The sequence below is a fragment of the Pleuronectes platessa genome, chromosome 5 (genome assembly GCF_947347685.1).
Source record: "Pleuronectes platessa chromosome 5, fPlePla1.1, whole genome shotgun sequence".
Lineage (NCBI taxonomy): Eukaryota > Metazoa > Chordata > Actinopteri > Pleuronectiformes > Pleuronectidae > Pleuronectes > Pleuronectes platessa.
Genome location: NC_070630.1, coordinates 20,158,800 through 20,176,173, shown reverse-complemented (window position 1 = coordinate 20,176,173; position 17,374 = coordinate 20,158,800). Strand labels below are relative to the sequence as shown.

Genomic DNA, 17,374 nt, shown 5'->3' with positions numbered 1-17,374 from the left:
TCCGAGTTCAAATCTCGGTGGGACCTACAGTTAAAGATGTACCACATTTATAGCACTCTTACCTTTCTACATAGTCAAGGTCAGCACCTGAACAACACTGATTGACTCCACATTAGGCTTGCTAAAACTTTGATATCTCTTTCATCATCTCTACAGGCAAGATATTTGCACCCGAGGCCTTTTGATTGTTTCAACTTTTTAAATCTCACATTTGGCTTCAACTTTTTAAAACTCACATTTGCCGATATCTTTACTAGCTTTTGATCGAATTTTTTGGGCTTATTTATATGTTTTAGTAGTCAGGATGGCCGAGCGGTCTAAGGCGCTGGGTTCAAATCCAACTTCTGACAGCTTACCTATGCAGTTACTTGGTCATTGGAGAGATTAACTGCATCGGGTGTTTTCCTTTGCAAACACATTTTGAATTCTATTCACAGCATCTCTCCAAGCATCTAACTGGTGGATGAGATTGGCTTGCGGGCCTCAGATTACCACAACTGAATCCAGTGATCCGAGTTCAAATCTCGGTGGGACCTACAGTTAAAGATGTACTACATTTATAGCACTCTTACCTTTCTACATATTCAAGGTCAGCACCTGAACAACACTGATTGACTCCACATTAGGCTTGCTAAAACTTTGATATCTCTTTCATCATCTCTACAGGCAAGATATTTGCACCCGAGGCCTTTTGATTGTTTCAACTTTTTAAATCTCACATTTGGCTTCAACTTTTTAAAACTCACATTTGCCGATATCTTTACTAGCTTTTGATCGAATTTTTTGGGCTTATTTATATGTTTTAGTAGTCAGGATGGCCGAGCGGTCTAAGGCGCTGGGTTCAAATCCAACTTCTGACAGCTTACCTATGCAGTTACTTGGTCATTGGAGAGATTAACTGCATCGGGTGTTTTCCTTTGCAAACACATTTTGAATTCTATTCACAGCATCTCTCCAAGCATCTAACTTGTGGATGAGATGGGCTTGCGGGCCTCAGATTACCTCAACTGAACAGGGTTCCATGGTGTAATGGCTAGCACTCTGGACTCTGAATCCAGTGATCCGAGTTCAAATCTCGGTGGGACCTACAGTTAAAGATGTACCACATTTATAGCACTCTTACCTTTCTACATAGTCAAGGTCAGCACCTGAACAACACTGATTGACTCCACATCAGCCTTGCTAAAACTTTGATATGTCTTTCATCATCTCAATAGGCAAGATATTTGCACCTGAGGCATTTTGATCGTTTCAACTTTTTAAATCTCACATTTGCCGATATCTTTGCTAGCTTTTGATCGAATTTTTTGGGCTTATTTATATGTTTGAGTAGTCAGGATGGCCGAGCGGTCTAAGGTGCTGCCTTCAGGTCGCAGTCTCCATTGGAGGTGGGGGTTCAAATCCAACTTCTGACAGCTTACCTATGCAGTTACTTGGTCACTGGAGAGATTAACTGCATCGGGTGTTTTCCTTTGCAAACACATTTTGAATTCTATTCACAGCATCTCTCCAAGCATCTAACTGGTGGATGAGATTGGCTTGCGGGCCTCAGATTACCACAACTGAATCCAGTGATCCGAGTTCAAATCTCGGTGGGACCTACAGTTAAAGATGTACCACATTTATAGCACTCTTACCTTTCTACATAGTCAAGGTCAGCACCTGAACAACACTGATTGACTCCACATTAGGCTTGCTAAAACTTTGATATCTCTTTCATCATCTCAATAGGCAAGATATTTGCACCCGAGGCCTTTTGATTGTTTCAACTTTTTAAATCTCACATTTGGCTTCAACTTTTTAAAACTCACATTTGCCGATATCTTTACTAGCTTTTGATCGATTTTTTTGGGCTTATTTATATGTTTTAGTAGTCAGGATGGCCGAGCGGTCTAAGGCGCTGGGTTCAAATCCAACTTCTGACAGCTTACCTATGCAGTTACTTGGTCACTGGAGAGATTAACTGCATCGGGTGTTTTCCTTTGCAAACACATTTTGAATTCTATTCACAGCATCTCTCCAAGCATCTAACTTGTGGATGAGATGGGCTTGCGGGCCTCAGATTACCTCAACTGAACAGGGTTCCATGGTGTAATGGCTAGCACTCTGGACTCTGAATCCAGTGATCCGAGTTCAAATCTCGGTGGGACCTACAGTTAAAGATGTACCACATTTATAGCACTCTTACCTTTCTACATAGTCAAGGTCAGCACCTGAACAACACTGATTGACTCCACATTAGGCTTGCTAAAACTTTGATATCTCTTTCATCATCTCAATAGGCAAGATATTTGCACCCGAGGCCTTTTGATTGTTTCAACTTTTTAAATCTCACATTTGGCTTCAACTTTTTAAAACTCACATTTGCCGATATCTTTACTAGCTTTTGATCGAATTTTTTGGGCTTATTTATATGTTTTAGTAGTCAGGATGGCCGAGCGGTCTAAGGCGCTGGGTTCAAATCCAACTTCTGACAGCTTACCTATGCAGTTACTTGGTCACTGGAGAGATTAACTGCATCGGGTGTTTTCCTTTGCAAACACATTTTGAATTCTATTCACAGCATCTCTCCAAGCATGTAACTTGTGGATGAGATGGGCTTGCGGGCCTCAGATTACCTCAACTGAACAGGGTTCCATGGTGTAATGGCTAGCACTCTGGACTCTGAATCCAGTGATCCGAGTTCAAATCTCGGTGGGACCTACAGTTAAAGATGTACCACATTTATAGCACTCTTACCTTTCTACATAGTCAAGGTCAGCACCTGAACAACACTGATTGACTCCACATTAGGCTTGCTAAAACTTTGATATCTCTTTCATCATCTCAATAGGCAAGATATTTGCACCCGAGGCCTTTTGATTGTTTCAACTTTTTAAATCTCACATTTGGCTTCAACTTTTTAAAACTCACATTTGCCGATATCTTTACTAGCTTTTGATCGAATTTTTTGGGCTTATTTATATGTTTTAGTAGTCAGGATGGCCGAGCGGTCTAAGGCGCTGCGTTCAGGTCGCAGTCTCCATTGGAGGCGTGGGTTCAAATCCCACTTCTGACAGCTTACCTATGCAGTTACTTGGTCACTGGAGAGATTAACTGCATCGCGTGTTTTCCTTTGCAAACACATTTTGAATTCTATTCACAGCATCTCTCCAAGCATCTGACAGCTTACCTATGCAGTTACTTGGTCACTGGAGAGATTAACTGCATCGGGTGTTTTCCTTTGCAAACACATTTTGAATTCTATTCACAGCATCTCTCCAAGCATCTAACTGGTGGATGAGATTGGCTTGCGGGCCTCAGATTACCACAACTGAATCCAGTGATCCGAGTTCAAATCTCGGTGGGACCTACAGTTAAAGATGTACCACATTTATAGCACTCTTACCTTTCTACATAGTCAAGGTCAGCACCTGAACAACACTGATTGACTCCACATTAGGCTTGCTAAAACTTTGATATCTCTTTCATCATCTCTACAGGCAAGATATTTGCACCCGAGGCCTTTTGATTGTTTCAACTTTTTAAATCTCACATTTGGCTTCAACTTTTTAAAACTCACATTTGCCGATATCTTTACTAGCTTTTGATCGAATTTTTTGGGCTTATTTATATGTTTTAGTAGTCAGGATGGCCGAGCGGTCTAAGGCGCTGGGTTCAAATCCAACTTCTGACAGCTTACCTATGCAGTTACTTGGTCATTGGAGAGATTAACTGCATCGGGTGTTTTCCTTTGCAAACACATTTTGAATTCTATTCACAGCATCTCTCCAAGCATCTAACTGGTGGATGAGATTGGCTTGCGGGCCTCAGATTACCACAACTGAATCCAGTGATCCGAGTTCAAATCTCGGTGGGACCTACAGTTAAAGATGTACTACATTTATAGCACTCTTACCTTTCTACATAGTCAAGGTCAGCACCTGAACAACACTGATTGACTCCACATTAGGCTTGCTAAAACTTTGATATCTCTTTCATCATCTCAATAGGCAAGATATTTGCACCCGAGGCCTTTTGATTGTTTCAACTTTTTAAATCTCACATTTGGCTTCAACTTTTTAAAACTCACATTTGCCGATATCTTTACTAGCTTTTGATCGAATTTTTTGGGCTTATTTATATGTTTTAGTAGTCAGGATGGCCGAGCGGTCTAAGGCGCTGGGTTCAAATCCAACTTCTGACAGCTTACCTATGCAGTTACTTGGTCACTGGAGAGATTAACTGCATCGGGTGTTTTCCTTTGCAAACACATTTTGAATTCTATTCACAGCATCTCTCCAAGCATCTAACTTGTGGATGAGATGGGCTTGCAGGCCTCAGATTACCTCAACTGAACAGGGTTCCATGGTGTAATGGCTAGCACTCTGGACTCTGAATCCAGTGATCCGAGTTCAAATCTCGGTGGGACCTACAGTTAAAGATGTACCACATTTATAGCACTCTTACCTTTCTACATAGTCAAGGTCAGCACCTGAACAACACTGATTGACTCCACATCAGCCTTGCTAAAACTTTGATATGTCTTTCATCATCTCAATAGGCAAGATATTTACACCTGAGGCATTTTGATCGTTTCAACTTTTTAAATCTCACATTTGCCGATATCTTTGCTAGCTTTTGATCGAATTTTTTGGGCTTATTTATATGTTTGATTAGTCAGGATGGCCGAGCGGTCTAAGGTGCTGCCTTCAGGTCGCAGTCTCCATTGGAGGTGTGGGTTCAAATCCAACTTCTGACAGCTTACCTATTCAGTTACTTGGTCACTGGAGAGATTAACTGCATCGGGTGTTTTCCTTTGCAAACACATTTTGAATTCTATTCACAGCATCTCTCCAAGCATCTAACTGGTGGATGAGATTGGCTTGCGGGCCTCAGATTACCACACCTGAATCCAGTGATCCGAGTTCAAATCTCGGTGGGACCTACAGTTAAAGATGTACCACATTTATAGCACTCTTACCTTTCTACATAGTCAAGGTCAGCACCTGAACAACACTGATTGACTCCACATTAGGCTTGCTAAAACTTTGATATCTCTTTCATCATCTCTACAGGCAAGATATTTGCACCCGAGGCCTTTTGATTGTTTCAACTTTTTAAATCTCACATTTGGCTTCAACTTTTTAAAACTCACATTTGCCGATATCTTTACTAGCTTTTGATCAAATTTTTTGGGCTTATTTATATGTTTTAGTAGTCAGGATGGCCGAGCGGTCTAAGGCGCTGGGTTCAAATCCAACTTCTGACAGCTTACCTATGCAGTTACTTGGTCACTGGAGAGATTAACTGCATCGGGTGTTTTCCTTTGCAAACACATTTTGAATTCTATTCACAGCATCTCTCCAAGCATCTAACTTGTGGATGAGATGGGCTTGCGGGCCTCAGATTACCTCAACTGAACAGGGTTCCATGGTGTAATGGCTAGCACTCTGGACTCTGAATCCAGTGATCTGAGTTCAAATCTCGGTGGGACCTACAGTTAAAGATGTACCACATTTATAGCACTCTTACCTTTCTACATAGTCAAGGTCAGCACCTGAACAACACTGATTGACTCCACATCAGCCTTGCTAAAACTTTGATATGTCTTTCATCATCTCAATAGGCAAGATATTTACACCTGAGGCATTTTGATCGTTTCAACTTTTTAAATCTCACATTTGCCGATATCTTTGCTAGCTTTTGATCGAATTTTTTGGGCTTATTTATATGTTTGATTAGTCAGGATGGCCGAGCGGTCTAAGGTGCTGCCTTCAGGTCGCAGTCTCCATTGGAGGTGTGGGTTCAAATCCAACTTCTGACAGCTTACCTATTCAGTTACTTGGTCACTGGAGAGATTAACTGCATCGGGTGTTTTCCTTTGCAAACACATTTTGAATTCTATTCACAGCATCTCTCCAAGCATCTAACTGGTGGATGAGATTGGCTTGCGGGCCTCAGATTACCACACCTGAATCCAGTGATCCGAGTTCAAATCTCGGTGGGACCTACAGTTAAAGATGTACCACATTTATAGCACTCTTACCTTTCTACATAGTCAAGGTCAGCACCTGAACAACACTGATTGACTCCACATTAGGCTTGCTAAAACTTTGATATCTCTTTCATCATCTCTACAGGCAAGATATTTGCACCCGAGGCCTTTTGATTGTTTCAACTTTTTAAATCTCACATTTGGCTTCAACTTTTTAAAACTCACATTTGCCGATATCTTTACTAGCTTTTGATCAAATTTTTTGGGCTTATTTATATGTTTTAGTAGTCAGGATGGCCGAGCGGTCTAAGGCGCTGGGTTCAAATCCAACTTCTGACAGCTTACCTATGCAGTTACTTGGTCACTGGAGAGATTAACTGCATCGGGTGTTTTCCTTTGCAAACACATTTTGAATTCTATTCACAGCATCTCTCCAAGCATCTAACTTGTGGATGAGATGGGCTTGCGGGCCTCAGATTACCTCAACTGAACAGGGTTCCATGGTGTAATGGCTAGCACTCTGGACTCTGAATCCAGTGATCTGAGTTCAAATCTCGGTGGGACCTACAGTTAAAGATGTACCACATTTATAGCACTCTTACCTTTCTACATAGTCAAGGTCAGCACCTGAACAACACTGATTGACTCCACATTAGGCTTGCTAAAACTTTGATATCTCTTTCATCATCTCAATAGGCAAGATATTTGCACCCGAGGCCTTTTGATTGTTTCAACTTTTTAAATCTCACATTTGGCTTCAACTTTTTAAAACTCACATTTGCCGATATCTTTACTAGCTTTTGATCGAATTTTTTGGGCTTATTTATATGTTTTAGTAGTCAGGATGGCCGAGCGGTCTAAGGCGCTGCGTTCAGGTCGCAGTCTCCATTGGAGGCGTGGGTTCAAATCCCACTTCTGACAGCTTACCTATGCACTTACTTGGTCACTGGAGAGATTAACTGCATCGCGTGTTTTCCTTTGCAAACACATTTTGAATTCTATTCACAGCATCTCTCCAAGCATCTAACTGGTGGATGAGATGGGGTTGCGGGCCTAAGATTACCTCAACTGAACAGGGTTCCATGGTGTAATGGCTAGCACTCTGGACTCTGAATCCAGTGATCCGAGTTCAAATCTCGGTGGGACCTACAGTTAAAGATGTACCACATTTATAGCACTCTTACCTTTCTACATAGTCAAGGTCAGCACCTGAACAACACTGATTGACTCCACATCAGCCTTGCTAAAACTTTGATATGTCTTTCATCATCTCAATAGGCAAGATATTTGCACCTGAGGCATTTTGATCGTTTCAACTTTTTAAATCTCACATTTGGCTTCAACTTTTTAAAACTCACATTTGCCGATATCTTTACTAGCTTTTGATCGAATTTTTTGGGCTTATTTATATGTTTTAGTAGTCAGGATGGCCGAGCGGTCTAAGGCGCTGGGTTCAAATCCAACTTCTGACAGCTTACCTATGCAGTTACTTGGTCACTGGAGAGATTAACTGCATCAGGTGTTTTCCTTTGCAAACACATTTTGAATTCTATTCACAGCATCTCTCCAAGCATCTAACTTGTGGATGAGATGGGCTTGCGGGCCTCAGATTACCTCAACTGAACAGGGTTCCATGGTGTAATGGCTAGCACTCTGGACTCTGAATCCAGTGATCCGAGTTCAAATCTCGGTGGGACCTACAGTTAAAGATGTACCACATTTATAGCACTCTTACCTTTCTACATAGTCAAGGTCAGCACCTGAACAACACTGATTGACTCCACATTAGGCTTGCTAAAACTTTGATATCTCTTTCATCATCTCAATAGGCAAGATATTTGCACCCGAGGCCTTTTGATTGTTTCAACTTTTTAAATCTCACATTTGGCTTCAACTTTTTAAAACTCACATTTGCCGATATCTTTACTAGCTTTTGATCGATTTTTTTGGGCTTATTTATATGTTTTAGTAGTCAGGATGGCCGAGCGGTCTAAGGCGCTGGGTTCAAATCCAACTTCTGACAGCTTACCTATGCAGTTACTTGGTCACTGGAGAGATTAACTGCATCGGGTGTTTTCCTTTGCAAACACATTTTGAATTCTATTCACAGCATCTCTCCAAGCATCTAACTTGTGGATGAGATGGGCTTGCGGGCCTCAGATTACCTCAACTGAACAGGGTTCCATGGTGTAATGGCTAGCACTCTGGACTCTGAATCCAGTGATCCGAGTTCAAATCTCGGTGGGACCTACAGTTAAAGATGTACCACATTTATAGCACTCTTACCTTTCTACATAGTCAAGGTCAGCACCTGAACAACACTGATTGACTCCACATTAGGCTTGCTAAAACTTTGATATCTCTTTCATCATCTCAATAGGCAAGATATTTGCACCCGAGGCCTTTTGATTGTTTCAACTTTTTAAATCTCACATTTGTCTTCAACTTTTTAAAACTCACATTTGCCGATATCTTTACTAGCTTTTGATCGAATTTTTTGGGCTTATTTATATGTTTTAGTAGTCAGGATGGCCGAGCGGTCTAAGGCGCTGCGTTCAGGTCGCAGTCTCCATTGGAGGCGTGGGTTCAAATCCCACTTCTGACAGCTTACCTATGCAGTTACTTGGTCACTGGAGAGATTAACTGCATCGCGTGTTTTCCTTTGCAAACACATTTTGAATTCTATTCACAGCATCTCTCCAAGCATCTGACAGCTTACCTATGCAGTTACTTGGTCACTGGAGAGATTAACTGCATCGCGTGTTTTCCTTTGCAAACACATTTTGAATTCTATTCACAGCATCTCTCCAAGCATCTGACAGCTTACCTATGCAGTTACTTGGTCACTGGAGAGATTAACTGCATCGGGTGTTTTCCTTTGCAAACACATTTTGAATTCTATTCACAGCATCTCTCCAAGCATCTAACTGGTGGATGAGATTGGCTTGCGGGCCTCAGATTACCACAACTGAATCCAGTGATCCGAGTTCAAATCTCGGTGGGACCTACAGTTAAAGATGTACCACATTTATAGCACTCTTACCTTTCTACATAGTCAAGGTCAGCACCTGAACAACACTGATTGACTCCACATTAGGCTTGCTAAAACTTTGATATCTCTTTCATCATCTCTACAGGCAAGATATTTGCACCCGAGGCCTTTTGATTGTTTCAACTTTTTAAATCTCACATTTGGCTTCAACTTTTTAAAACTCACATTTGCCGATATCTTTACTAGCTTTTGATCGAATTTTTTGGGCTTATTTATATGTTTTAGTAGTCAGGATGGCCGAGCGGTCTAAGGCGCTGGGTTCAAATCCAACTTCTGACAGCTTACCTATGCAGTTACTTGGTCATTGGAGAGATTAACTGCATCGGGTGTTTTCCTTTGCAAACACATTTTGAATTCTATTCACAGCATCTCTCCAAGCATCTAACTGGTGGATGAGATTGGCTTGCGGGCCTCAGATTACCACAACTGAATCCAGTGATCTGAGTTCAAATCTCGGTGGGACCTACAGTTAAAGATGTACTACATTTATAGCACTCTTACCTTTCTACATAGTCAAGGTCAGCACCTGAACAACACTGATTGACTCCACATTAGGCTTGCTAAAACTTTGATATCTCTTTCATCATCTCAATAGGCAAGATATTTGCACCCGAGGCCTTTTGATTGTTTCAACTTTTTAAATCTCACATTTGGCTTCAACTTTTTAAAACTCACATTTGCCGATATCTTTACTAGCTTTTGATCGAATTTTTTGGGCTTATTTATAGGTTTTAGTAGTCAGGATGGCCGAGCGGTCTAAGGCGCTGGGTTCAAATCCAACTTCTGACAGCTTACCTATGCAGTTACTTGGTCACTGGAGAGATTAACTGCATCGGGTGTTTTCCTTTGCAAACACATTTTGAATTCTATTCACAGCATCTCTCCAAGCATCTAACTGGTGGATGAGATTGGCTTGCGGGCCTCAGATTACCACAACTGAATCCAGTGATCCGAGTTCAAATCTCGGTGGGACCTACAGTTAAAGATGTACTACATTTATAGCACTCTTACCTTTCTACATAGTCAAGGTCAGCACCTGAACAACACTGATTGACTCCACATTAGGCTTGCTAAAACTTTGATATCTCTTTCATCATCTCTACAGGCAAGATATTTGCACCCGAGGCCTTTTGATTGTTTCAACTTTTTAAATCTCACATTTGGCTTCAACTTTTTAAAACTCACATTTGCCGATATCTTTACTAGCTTTTGATCAAATTTTTTGGGCTTATTTATATGTTTTAGTAGTCAGGATGGCCGAGCGGTCTAAGGCGCTGGGTTCAAATCCAACTTCTGACAGCTTACCTATGCAGTTACTTGGTCACTGGAGAGATTAACTGCATCGGGTGTTTTCCTTTGCAAACACATTTTGAATTCTATTCACAGCATCTCTCCAAGCATCTAACTGGTGGATGAGATGGGCTTGCGGGCCTAAGATTACCTCAACTGAACAGGGTTCCATGGTGTAATGGCTAGCACTCTGGACTCTGAATCCAGTGATCCGAGTTCAAATCTCGGTGGGACCTACAGTTAAAGATGTACCACATTTATAGCACTCTTACCTTTCTACATAGTCAAGGTCAGCACCTGAACAACACTGATTGACTCCACATCAGCCTTGCTAAAACTTTGATTTGTCTTTCATCATCTCAATAGGCAAGATATTTGCACCTGAGGCATTTTGATCGTTTCAACTTTTTAAATCTCACATTTGCCGATATCTTTGCTAGCTTTTGATCGAATTTTTTGGGCTTATTTATATGTTTGAGTAGTCAGGATGGCCGAGCGGTCTAAGGTGCTGCCTTCAGGTCGCAGTCTCCATTGGAGGTGGGGGTTCAAATCCAACTTCTGACAGCTTACCTATGCAGTTACTTGGTCACTGGAGAGATTAACTGCATCGGGTGTTTTCCTTTGCAAACACATTTTGAATTCTATTCACAGCATCTCTCCAAGCATCTAACTGGTGGATGAGATTGGCTTGCGGGCCTCAGATTACCACAACTGAATCCAGTGATCCGAGTTCAAATCTCGGTGGGACCTACAGTTAAAGATGTACCACATTTATAGCACTCTTACCTTTCTACATAGTCAAGGTCAGCACCTGAACAACACTGATTGACTCCACATTAGGCTTGCTAAAACTTTGATATCTCTTTCATCATCTCTACAGGCAAGATATTTGCACCCGAGGCCTTTTGATTGTTTCAACTTTTTAAATCTCACATTTGGCTTCAACTTTTTAAAACTCACATTTGCCGATATCTTTACTAGCTTTTGATCGAATTTTTTGGGCTTATTTATATGTTTTAGTAGTCAGGATGGCCGAGCGGTCTAAGGCGCTGGGTTCAAATCCAACTTCTGACAGCTTACCTATGCAGTTACTTGGTCATTGGAGAGATTAACTGCATCGGGTGTTTTCCTTTGCAAACACATTTTGAATTCTATTCACAGCATCTCTCCAAGCATCTAACTGGTGGATGAGATTGGCTTGCGGGCCTCAGATTACCACAACTGAATCCAGTGATCCGAGTTCAAATCTCGGTGGGACCTACAGTTAAAGATGTACTACATTTATAGCACTCTTACCTTTCTACATATTCAAGGTCAGCACCTGAACAACACTGATTGACTCCACATTAGGCTTGCTAAAACTTTGATATCTCTTTCATCATCTCTACAGGCAAGATATTTGCACCCGAGGCCTTTTGATTGTTTCAACTTTTTAAATCTCACATTTGGCTTCAACTTTTTAAAACTCACATTTGCCGATATCTTTACTAGCTTTTGATCGAATTTTTTGGGCTTATTTATATGTTTTAGTAGTCAGGATGGCCGAGCGGTCTAAGGCGCTGGGTTCAAATCCAACTTCTGACAGCTTACCTATGCAGTTACTTGGTCATTGGAGAGATTAACTGCATCGGGTGTTTTCCTTTGCAAACACATTTTGAATTCTATTCACAGCATCTCTCCAAGCATCTAACTTGTGGATGAGATGGGCTTGCGGGCCTCAGATTACCTCAACTGAACAGGGTTCCATGGTGTAATGGCTAGCACTCTGGACTCTGAATCCAGTGATCCGAGTTCAAATCTCGGTGGGACCTACAGTTAAAGATGTACCACATTTATAGCAGTCTTACCTTTCTACATAGTCAAGGTCAGCACCTGAACAACACTGATTGACTCCACATTAGGCTTGCTAAAACTTTGATATCTCTTTCATCATCTCAATAGGCAAGATATTTGCACCCGAGGCCTTTTGATTGTTTCAACTTTTTAAATCTCACATTTGGCTTCAACTTTTTAAAACTCACATTTGCCGATATCTTTACTAGCTTTTGATCGAATTTTTTGGGCTTATTTATATGTTTTAGTAGTCAGGATGGCCGAGCGGTCTAAGGCGCTGGGTTCAAATCCAACTTCTGACAGCTTACCTATGCAGTTACTTGGTCACTGGAGAGATTAACTGCATCAGGTGTTTTCCTTTGCAAACACATTTTGAATTCTATTCACAGCATCTCTCCAAGCATCTAACTTGTGGATGAGATGGGCTTGCGGGCCTCAGATTACCTCAACTGAACAGGGTTCCATGGTGTAATGGCTAGCACTCTGGACTCTGAATCCAGTGATCCGAGTTCAAATCTCGGTGGGACCTACAGTTAAAGATGTACCACATTTATAGCACTCTTACCTTTCTACATAGGCAAGGTCAGCACCTGAACAACACTGATTGACTCCACATTAGGCTTGCTAAAACTTTGATATCTCTTTCATCATCTCAATAGGCAAGATATTTGCACCCGAGGCCTTTTGATTGTTTCAACTTTTTAAATCTCACATTTGGCTTCAACTTTTTAAAACTCACATTTGCCGATATCTTTACTAGCTTTTGATCGATTTTTTTGGGCTTATTTATATGTTTTAGTAGTCAGGATGGCCGAGCGGTCTAAGGCGCTGGGTTCAAATCCAACTTCTGACAGCTTACCTATGCAGTTACTTGGTCACTGGAGAGATTAACTGCATCGGGTGTTTTCCTTTGCAAACACATTTTGAATTCTATTCACAGCATCTCTCCAAGCATCTAACTTGTGGATGAGATGGGCTTGCGGGCCTCAGATTACCTCAACTGAACAGGGTTCCATGGTGTAATGGCTAGCACTCTGGACTCTGAATCCAGTGATCCGAGTTCAAATCTCGGTGGGACCTACAGTTAAAGATGTACCACATTTATAGCACTCTTACCTTTCTACATAGTCAAGGTCAGCACCTGAACAACACTGATTGACTCCACATTAGGCTTGCTAAAACTTTGATATCTCTTTCATCATCTCAATAGGCAAGATATTTGCACCCGAGGCCTTTTGATTGTTTCAACTTTTTAAATCTCACATTTGGCTTCAACTTTTTAAAACTCACATTTGCCGATATCTTTACTAGCTTTTGATCGAATTTCTTTGGGCTTATTTAGATGTTTTAGTAGTCAGGATGGCCGAGCGGTCTAAGGCGCTGCGTTCAGGTCGCAGTCTCCATTGGAGGCGTGGGTTCAAATCCCACTTCTGACAGCTTACCTATGCAGTTACTTGGTCACTGGAGAGATTAACTGCATCGCGTGTTTTCCTTTGCAAACACATTTTGAATTCTATTCACAGCATCTCTCCAAGCATCTAACTGGTGGATGAGATGGGGTTGCGGGCCTAAGATTACCTCAACTGAACAGGGTTCCATGGTGTAATGGCTAGCACTCTGGACTCTGAATCCAGTGATCCGAGTTCAAATCTCGGTGGGACCTACAGTTAAAGATGTACCACATTTATAGCACTCTTACCTTTCTACATAGTCAAGGTCAGCACCTGAACAACACTGATTGACTCCACATCAGCCTTGCTAAAACTTTGATATGTCTTTCATCATCTCAATAGGCAAGATATTTGCACCTGAGGCATTTTGATCGTTTCAACTTTTTAAATCTCACATTTGCCGATATCTTTGCTAGCTTTTGATCAAATTTTTTGGGCTTATTTATATGTTTGAGTAGTCAGGATGGCCGAGCAGTCTAAGGCGCTGCGTTCAGGTCGCAGTCTCCATTGGAGGCGTGGGTTCAAATCCCACTTCTGACAGCTTACCTATGCAGTTACTTGGTCACTGGAGAGATTAACTGCATCGGGTTTTTTCCTTAGCAAACACATTTTGAATTCTATTCACAGCATCTCTCCAAGCATCTAACTGGTGGATGAGATTGGCTTGCGGGCCTCAGATTACCACAACTGAATCCAGTGATCCGAGTTCAAATCTCGGTGGGACCTACAGTTAAAGATGTACCACATTTATAGCACTCTTACCTTTCTACATAGTCAAGGTCAGCACCTGAACAACACTGATTGACTCCACATTAGGCTTGCTAAAACTTTGATATCTCTTTCATCATCTCTACAGGCAAGATATTTGCACCCGAGGCCTTTTGATTGTTTCAACTTTTTAAATCTCACATTTGGTTTCAACTTTTTAAATCTCACATTTGCCGATATCTTTGCTAGCTTTTGATCGAATTTTTTGGGCTTATTTATATGTTTGAGTAGTCAGGATGGCCGAGCGGTCTAAGGTGCTGCCTTCAGGTCGCAGTCTCCATTGGAGGTGGGGGTTCAAATCCAACTTCTGACAGCTTACCTATGCAGTTACTTGGTCACTGGAGAGATTAACTGCATCGGGTGTTTTCCTTTGCAAACACATTTTGAATTCTATTCACAGCATCTCTCCAAGCATCTAACTGGTGGATGAGATTGGCTTGCGGGCCTCAGATTACCACAACTGAATCCAGTGATCCGAGTTCAAATCTCGGTGGGACCTACAGTTAAAGATGTACCACATTTATAGCACTCTTACCTTTCTACATAGTCAAGGTCAGCACCTGAACAACACTGATTGACTCCACATTAGGCTTGCTAAAACTTTGATATCTCTTTCATCATCTCAATAGGCAAGATATTTGCACCCGAGGCCTTTTGATTGTTTCAACTTTTTAAATCTCACATTTGGCTTCAACTTTTTAAAACTCACATTTGCCGATATCTTTACTAGCTTTTGATCGATTTTTTTGGGCTTATTTATATGTTTTAGTAGTCAGGATGGCCGAGCGGTCTAAGGCGCTGGGTTCAAATCCAACTTCTGACAGCTTACCTATGCAGTTACTTGGTCACTGGAGAGATTAACTGCATCGGGTGTTTTCCTTTGCAAACACATTTTGAATTCTATTCACAGCATCTCTCCAAGCATCTAACTTGTGGATGAGATGGGCTTGCGGGCCTCAGATTACCTCAACTGAACAGGGTTCCATGGTGTAATGGCTAGCACTCTGGACTCTGAATCCAGTGATCCGAGTTCAAATCTCGGTGGGACCTACAGTTAAAGATGTACCACATTTATAGCACTCTTACCTTTCTACATAGTCAAGGTCAGCACCTGAACAACACTGATTGACTCCACATTAGGCTTGCTAAAACTTTGATATCTCTTTCATCATCTCAATAGGCAAGATATTTGCACCCGAGGCCTTTTGATTGTTTCAACTTTTTAAATCTCACATTTGGCTTCAACTTTTTAAAACTCACATTTGCCGATATCTTTACTAGCTTTTGATCGAATTTCTTTGGGCTTATTTATATGTTTTAGTAGTCAGGATGGCCGAGCGGTCTAAGGCGCTGCGTTCAGGTCGCAGTCTCCATTGGAGGCGTGGGTTCAAATCCCACTTCTGACAGCTTACCTATGCAGTTACTTGGTCACTGGAGAGATTAACTGCATCGCGTGTTTTCCTTTGCAAACACATTTTGAATTCTATTCACAGCATCTCTCCAAGCATCTGACAGCTTACCTATGCAGTTACTTGGTCACTGGAGAGATTAACTGCATCGCGTGTTTTCCTTTGCAAACACATTTTGAATTCTATTCACAGCATCTCTCCAAGCATCTGACAGCTTACCTATGCAGTTACTTGGTCACTGGAGAGATTAACTGCATCGGGTGTTTTCCTTTGCAAACACATTTTGAATTCTATTCACAGCATCTCTCCAAGCATCTAACTGGTGGATGAGATTGGCTTGCGGGCCTCAGATTACCACAACTGAATCCAGTGATCCGAGTTCAAATCTCGGTGGGACCTACAGTTAAAGATGTACCACATTTATAGCAGTCTTACCTTTCTACATAGTCAAGGTCAGCACCTGAACAACACTGATTGACTCCACATTAGGCTTGCTAAAACTTTGATATCTCTTTCATCATCTCAATAGGCAAGATATTTGCACCCGAGGCCTTTTGATTGTTTCAACTTTTTAAATCTCACATTTGGCTTCAACTTTTTAAAACTCACATTTGCCGATATCTTTACTAGCTTTTGATCGAATTTTTTGGGCTTATTTATATGTTATAGTAGTCAGGATGGCCGAGCGGTCTAAGGCGCTGGGTTCAAATCCAACTTCTGACAGCTTACCTATGCAGTTACTTGGTCACTGGAGAGATTAACTGCATCAGGTGTTTTCCTTTGCAAACACATTTTGAATTCTATTCACAGCATCTCTCCAAGCATCTAACTTGTGGATGAGATGGGCTTGCGGGCCTCAGATTACCTCAACTGAACAGGGTTCCATGGTGTAATGGCTAGCACTCTGGACTCTGAATCCAGTGATCCGAGTTCAAATCTCGGTGGGACCTACAGTTAAAGATGTACCACATTTATAGCACTCTTACCTTTCTACATAGGCAAGGTCAGCACCTGAACAACACTGATTGACTCCACATTAGGCTTGCTAAAACTTTGATATCTCTTTCATCATCTCAATAGGCAAGATATTTGCACCCGAGGCCTTTTGATTGTTTCAACTTTTTAAATCTCACATTTGGCTTCAACTTTTTAAAACTCACATTTGCCGATATCTTTACTAGCTTTTGATCGATTTTTTTGGGCTTATTTATATGTTTTAGTAGTCAGGATGGCCGAGCGGTCTAAGGCGCTGGGTTCAAATCCAACTTCTGACAGCTTACCTATGCAGTTACTTGGTCACTGGAGAGATTAACTGCATCGGGTGTTTTCCTTTGCAAACACATTTTGAATTCTATTCACAGCATCTCTCCAAGCATCTAACTTGTGGATGAGATGGGCTTGCGGGCCTCAGATTACCTCAACTGAACAGGGTTCCATGGTGTAATGGCTAGCACTCTGGACTCTGAATCCAGTGATCCGAGTTCAAATCTCGGTGGGACCTACAGTTAAAGATGTACCACATTTATAGCACTCTTACCTTTCTACATAGTCAAGGTCAGCACCTGAACAACACTGATTGACTCCACATTAGGCT

The 17,374-nt window shown here is 41.5% G+C and overlaps 23 non-coding genes across 23 annotated transcripts; all 23 read left to right on the top strand.

Moving 5' to 3' along the window:
- The first annotated feature begins 1,015 nt into the window (after positions 1-1,015).
- Positions 1,016-1,087, top strand: trnaq-cug (transfer RNA glutamine (anticodon CUG)). The gene has a single exon. It is a non-coding gene; the product is annotated as a tRNA-Gln (tRNA).
- Positions 1,088-2,080: 993 nt separating this feature from the next.
- trnaq-cug (transfer RNA glutamine (anticodon CUG)) lies at positions 2,081-2,152 on the top strand. Its single transcript has one exon. It is a non-coding gene; the product is annotated as a tRNA-Gln (tRNA).
- A 479-nt stretch (positions 2,153-2,631) lies between these two features.
- Positions 2,632-2,703, top strand: trnaq-cug (transfer RNA glutamine (anticodon CUG)). Its single transcript has one exon. It is a non-coding gene; the product is annotated as a tRNA-Gln (tRNA).
- Positions 2,704-2,975: 272 nt separating this feature from the next.
- Positions 2,976-3,058, top strand: trnal-cag (transfer RNA leucine (anticodon CAG)). Its single transcript has one exon. It is a non-coding gene; the product is annotated as a tRNA-Leu (tRNA).
- Positions 3,059-4,341: 1,283 nt separating this feature from the next.
- trnaq-cug (transfer RNA glutamine (anticodon CUG)) lies at positions 4,342-4,413 on the top strand. The gene has a single exon. It is a non-coding gene; the product is annotated as a tRNA-Gln (tRNA).
- Positions 4,414-5,406: 993 nt separating this feature from the next.
- Positions 5,407-5,478, top strand: trnaq-cug (transfer RNA glutamine (anticodon CUG)). Its single transcript has one exon. It is a non-coding gene; the product is annotated as a tRNA-Gln (tRNA).
- A 993-nt stretch (positions 5,479-6,471) lies between these two features.
- On the top strand, positions 6,472-6,543 carry trnaq-cug (transfer RNA glutamine (anticodon CUG)). The gene has a single exon. It is a non-coding gene; the product is annotated as a tRNA-Gln (tRNA).
- Positions 6,544-6,815: 272 nt separating this feature from the next.
- trnal-cag (transfer RNA leucine (anticodon CAG)) lies at positions 6,816-6,898 on the top strand. The gene has a single exon. It is a non-coding gene; the product is annotated as a tRNA-Leu (tRNA).
- Positions 6,899-7,053: 155 nt separating this feature from the next.
- trnaq-cug (transfer RNA glutamine (anticodon CUG)) lies at positions 7,054-7,125 on the top strand. The gene has a single exon. It is a non-coding gene; the product is annotated as a tRNA-Gln (tRNA).
- A 479-nt stretch (positions 7,126-7,604) lies between these two features.
- On the top strand, positions 7,605-7,676 carry trnaq-cug (transfer RNA glutamine (anticodon CUG)). The gene has a single exon. It is a non-coding gene; the product is annotated as a tRNA-Gln (tRNA).
- Positions 7,677-8,155: 479 nt separating this feature from the next.
- On the top strand, positions 8,156-8,227 carry trnaq-cug (transfer RNA glutamine (anticodon CUG)). Its single transcript has one exon. It is a non-coding gene; the product is annotated as a tRNA-Gln (tRNA).
- Positions 8,228-8,499: 272 nt separating this feature from the next.
- trnal-cag (transfer RNA leucine (anticodon CAG)) lies at positions 8,500-8,582 on the top strand. The gene has a single exon. It is a non-coding gene; the product is annotated as a tRNA-Leu (tRNA).
- A 1,901-nt stretch (positions 8,583-10,483) lies between these two features.
- Positions 10,484-10,555, top strand: trnaq-cug (transfer RNA glutamine (anticodon CUG)). Its single transcript has one exon. It is a non-coding gene; the product is annotated as a tRNA-Gln (tRNA).
- Positions 10,556-12,058: 1,503 nt separating this feature from the next.
- Positions 12,059-12,130, top strand: trnaq-cug (transfer RNA glutamine (anticodon CUG)). The gene has a single exon. It is a non-coding gene; the product is annotated as a tRNA-Gln (tRNA).
- Positions 12,131-12,609: 479 nt separating this feature from the next.
- Positions 12,610-12,681, top strand: trnaq-cug (transfer RNA glutamine (anticodon CUG)). The gene has a single exon. It is a non-coding gene; the product is annotated as a tRNA-Gln (tRNA).
- A 479-nt stretch (positions 12,682-13,160) lies between these two features.
- On the top strand, positions 13,161-13,232 carry trnaq-cug (transfer RNA glutamine (anticodon CUG)). Its single transcript has one exon. It is a non-coding gene; the product is annotated as a tRNA-Gln (tRNA).
- A 273-nt stretch (positions 13,233-13,505) lies between these two features.
- Positions 13,506-13,588, top strand: trnal-cag (transfer RNA leucine (anticodon CAG)). The gene has a single exon. It is a non-coding gene; the product is annotated as a tRNA-Leu (tRNA).
- A 155-nt stretch (positions 13,589-13,743) lies between these two features.
- trnaq-cug (transfer RNA glutamine (anticodon CUG)) lies at positions 13,744-13,815 on the top strand. Its single transcript has one exon. It is a non-coding gene; the product is annotated as a tRNA-Gln (tRNA).
- Positions 13,816-14,060: 245 nt separating this feature from the next.
- trnal-cag (transfer RNA leucine (anticodon CAG)) lies at positions 14,061-14,143 on the top strand. The gene has a single exon. It is a non-coding gene; the product is annotated as a tRNA-Leu (tRNA).
- A 1,206-nt stretch (positions 14,144-15,349) lies between these two features.
- Positions 15,350-15,421, top strand: trnaq-cug (transfer RNA glutamine (anticodon CUG)). Its single transcript has one exon. It is a non-coding gene; the product is annotated as a tRNA-Gln (tRNA).
- Positions 15,422-15,694: 273 nt separating this feature from the next.
- trnal-cag (transfer RNA leucine (anticodon CAG)) lies at positions 15,695-15,777 on the top strand. Its single transcript has one exon. It is a non-coding gene; the product is annotated as a tRNA-Leu (tRNA).
- Positions 15,778-16,658: 881 nt separating this feature from the next.
- On the top strand, positions 16,659-16,730 carry trnaq-cug (transfer RNA glutamine (anticodon CUG)). The gene has a single exon. It is a non-coding gene; the product is annotated as a tRNA-Gln (tRNA).
- Positions 16,731-17,209: 479 nt separating this feature from the next.
- On the top strand, positions 17,210-17,281 carry trnaq-cug (transfer RNA glutamine (anticodon CUG)). Its single transcript has one exon. It is a non-coding gene; the product is annotated as a tRNA-Gln (tRNA).
- Positions 17,282-17,374: the final 93 nt, after the last annotated feature.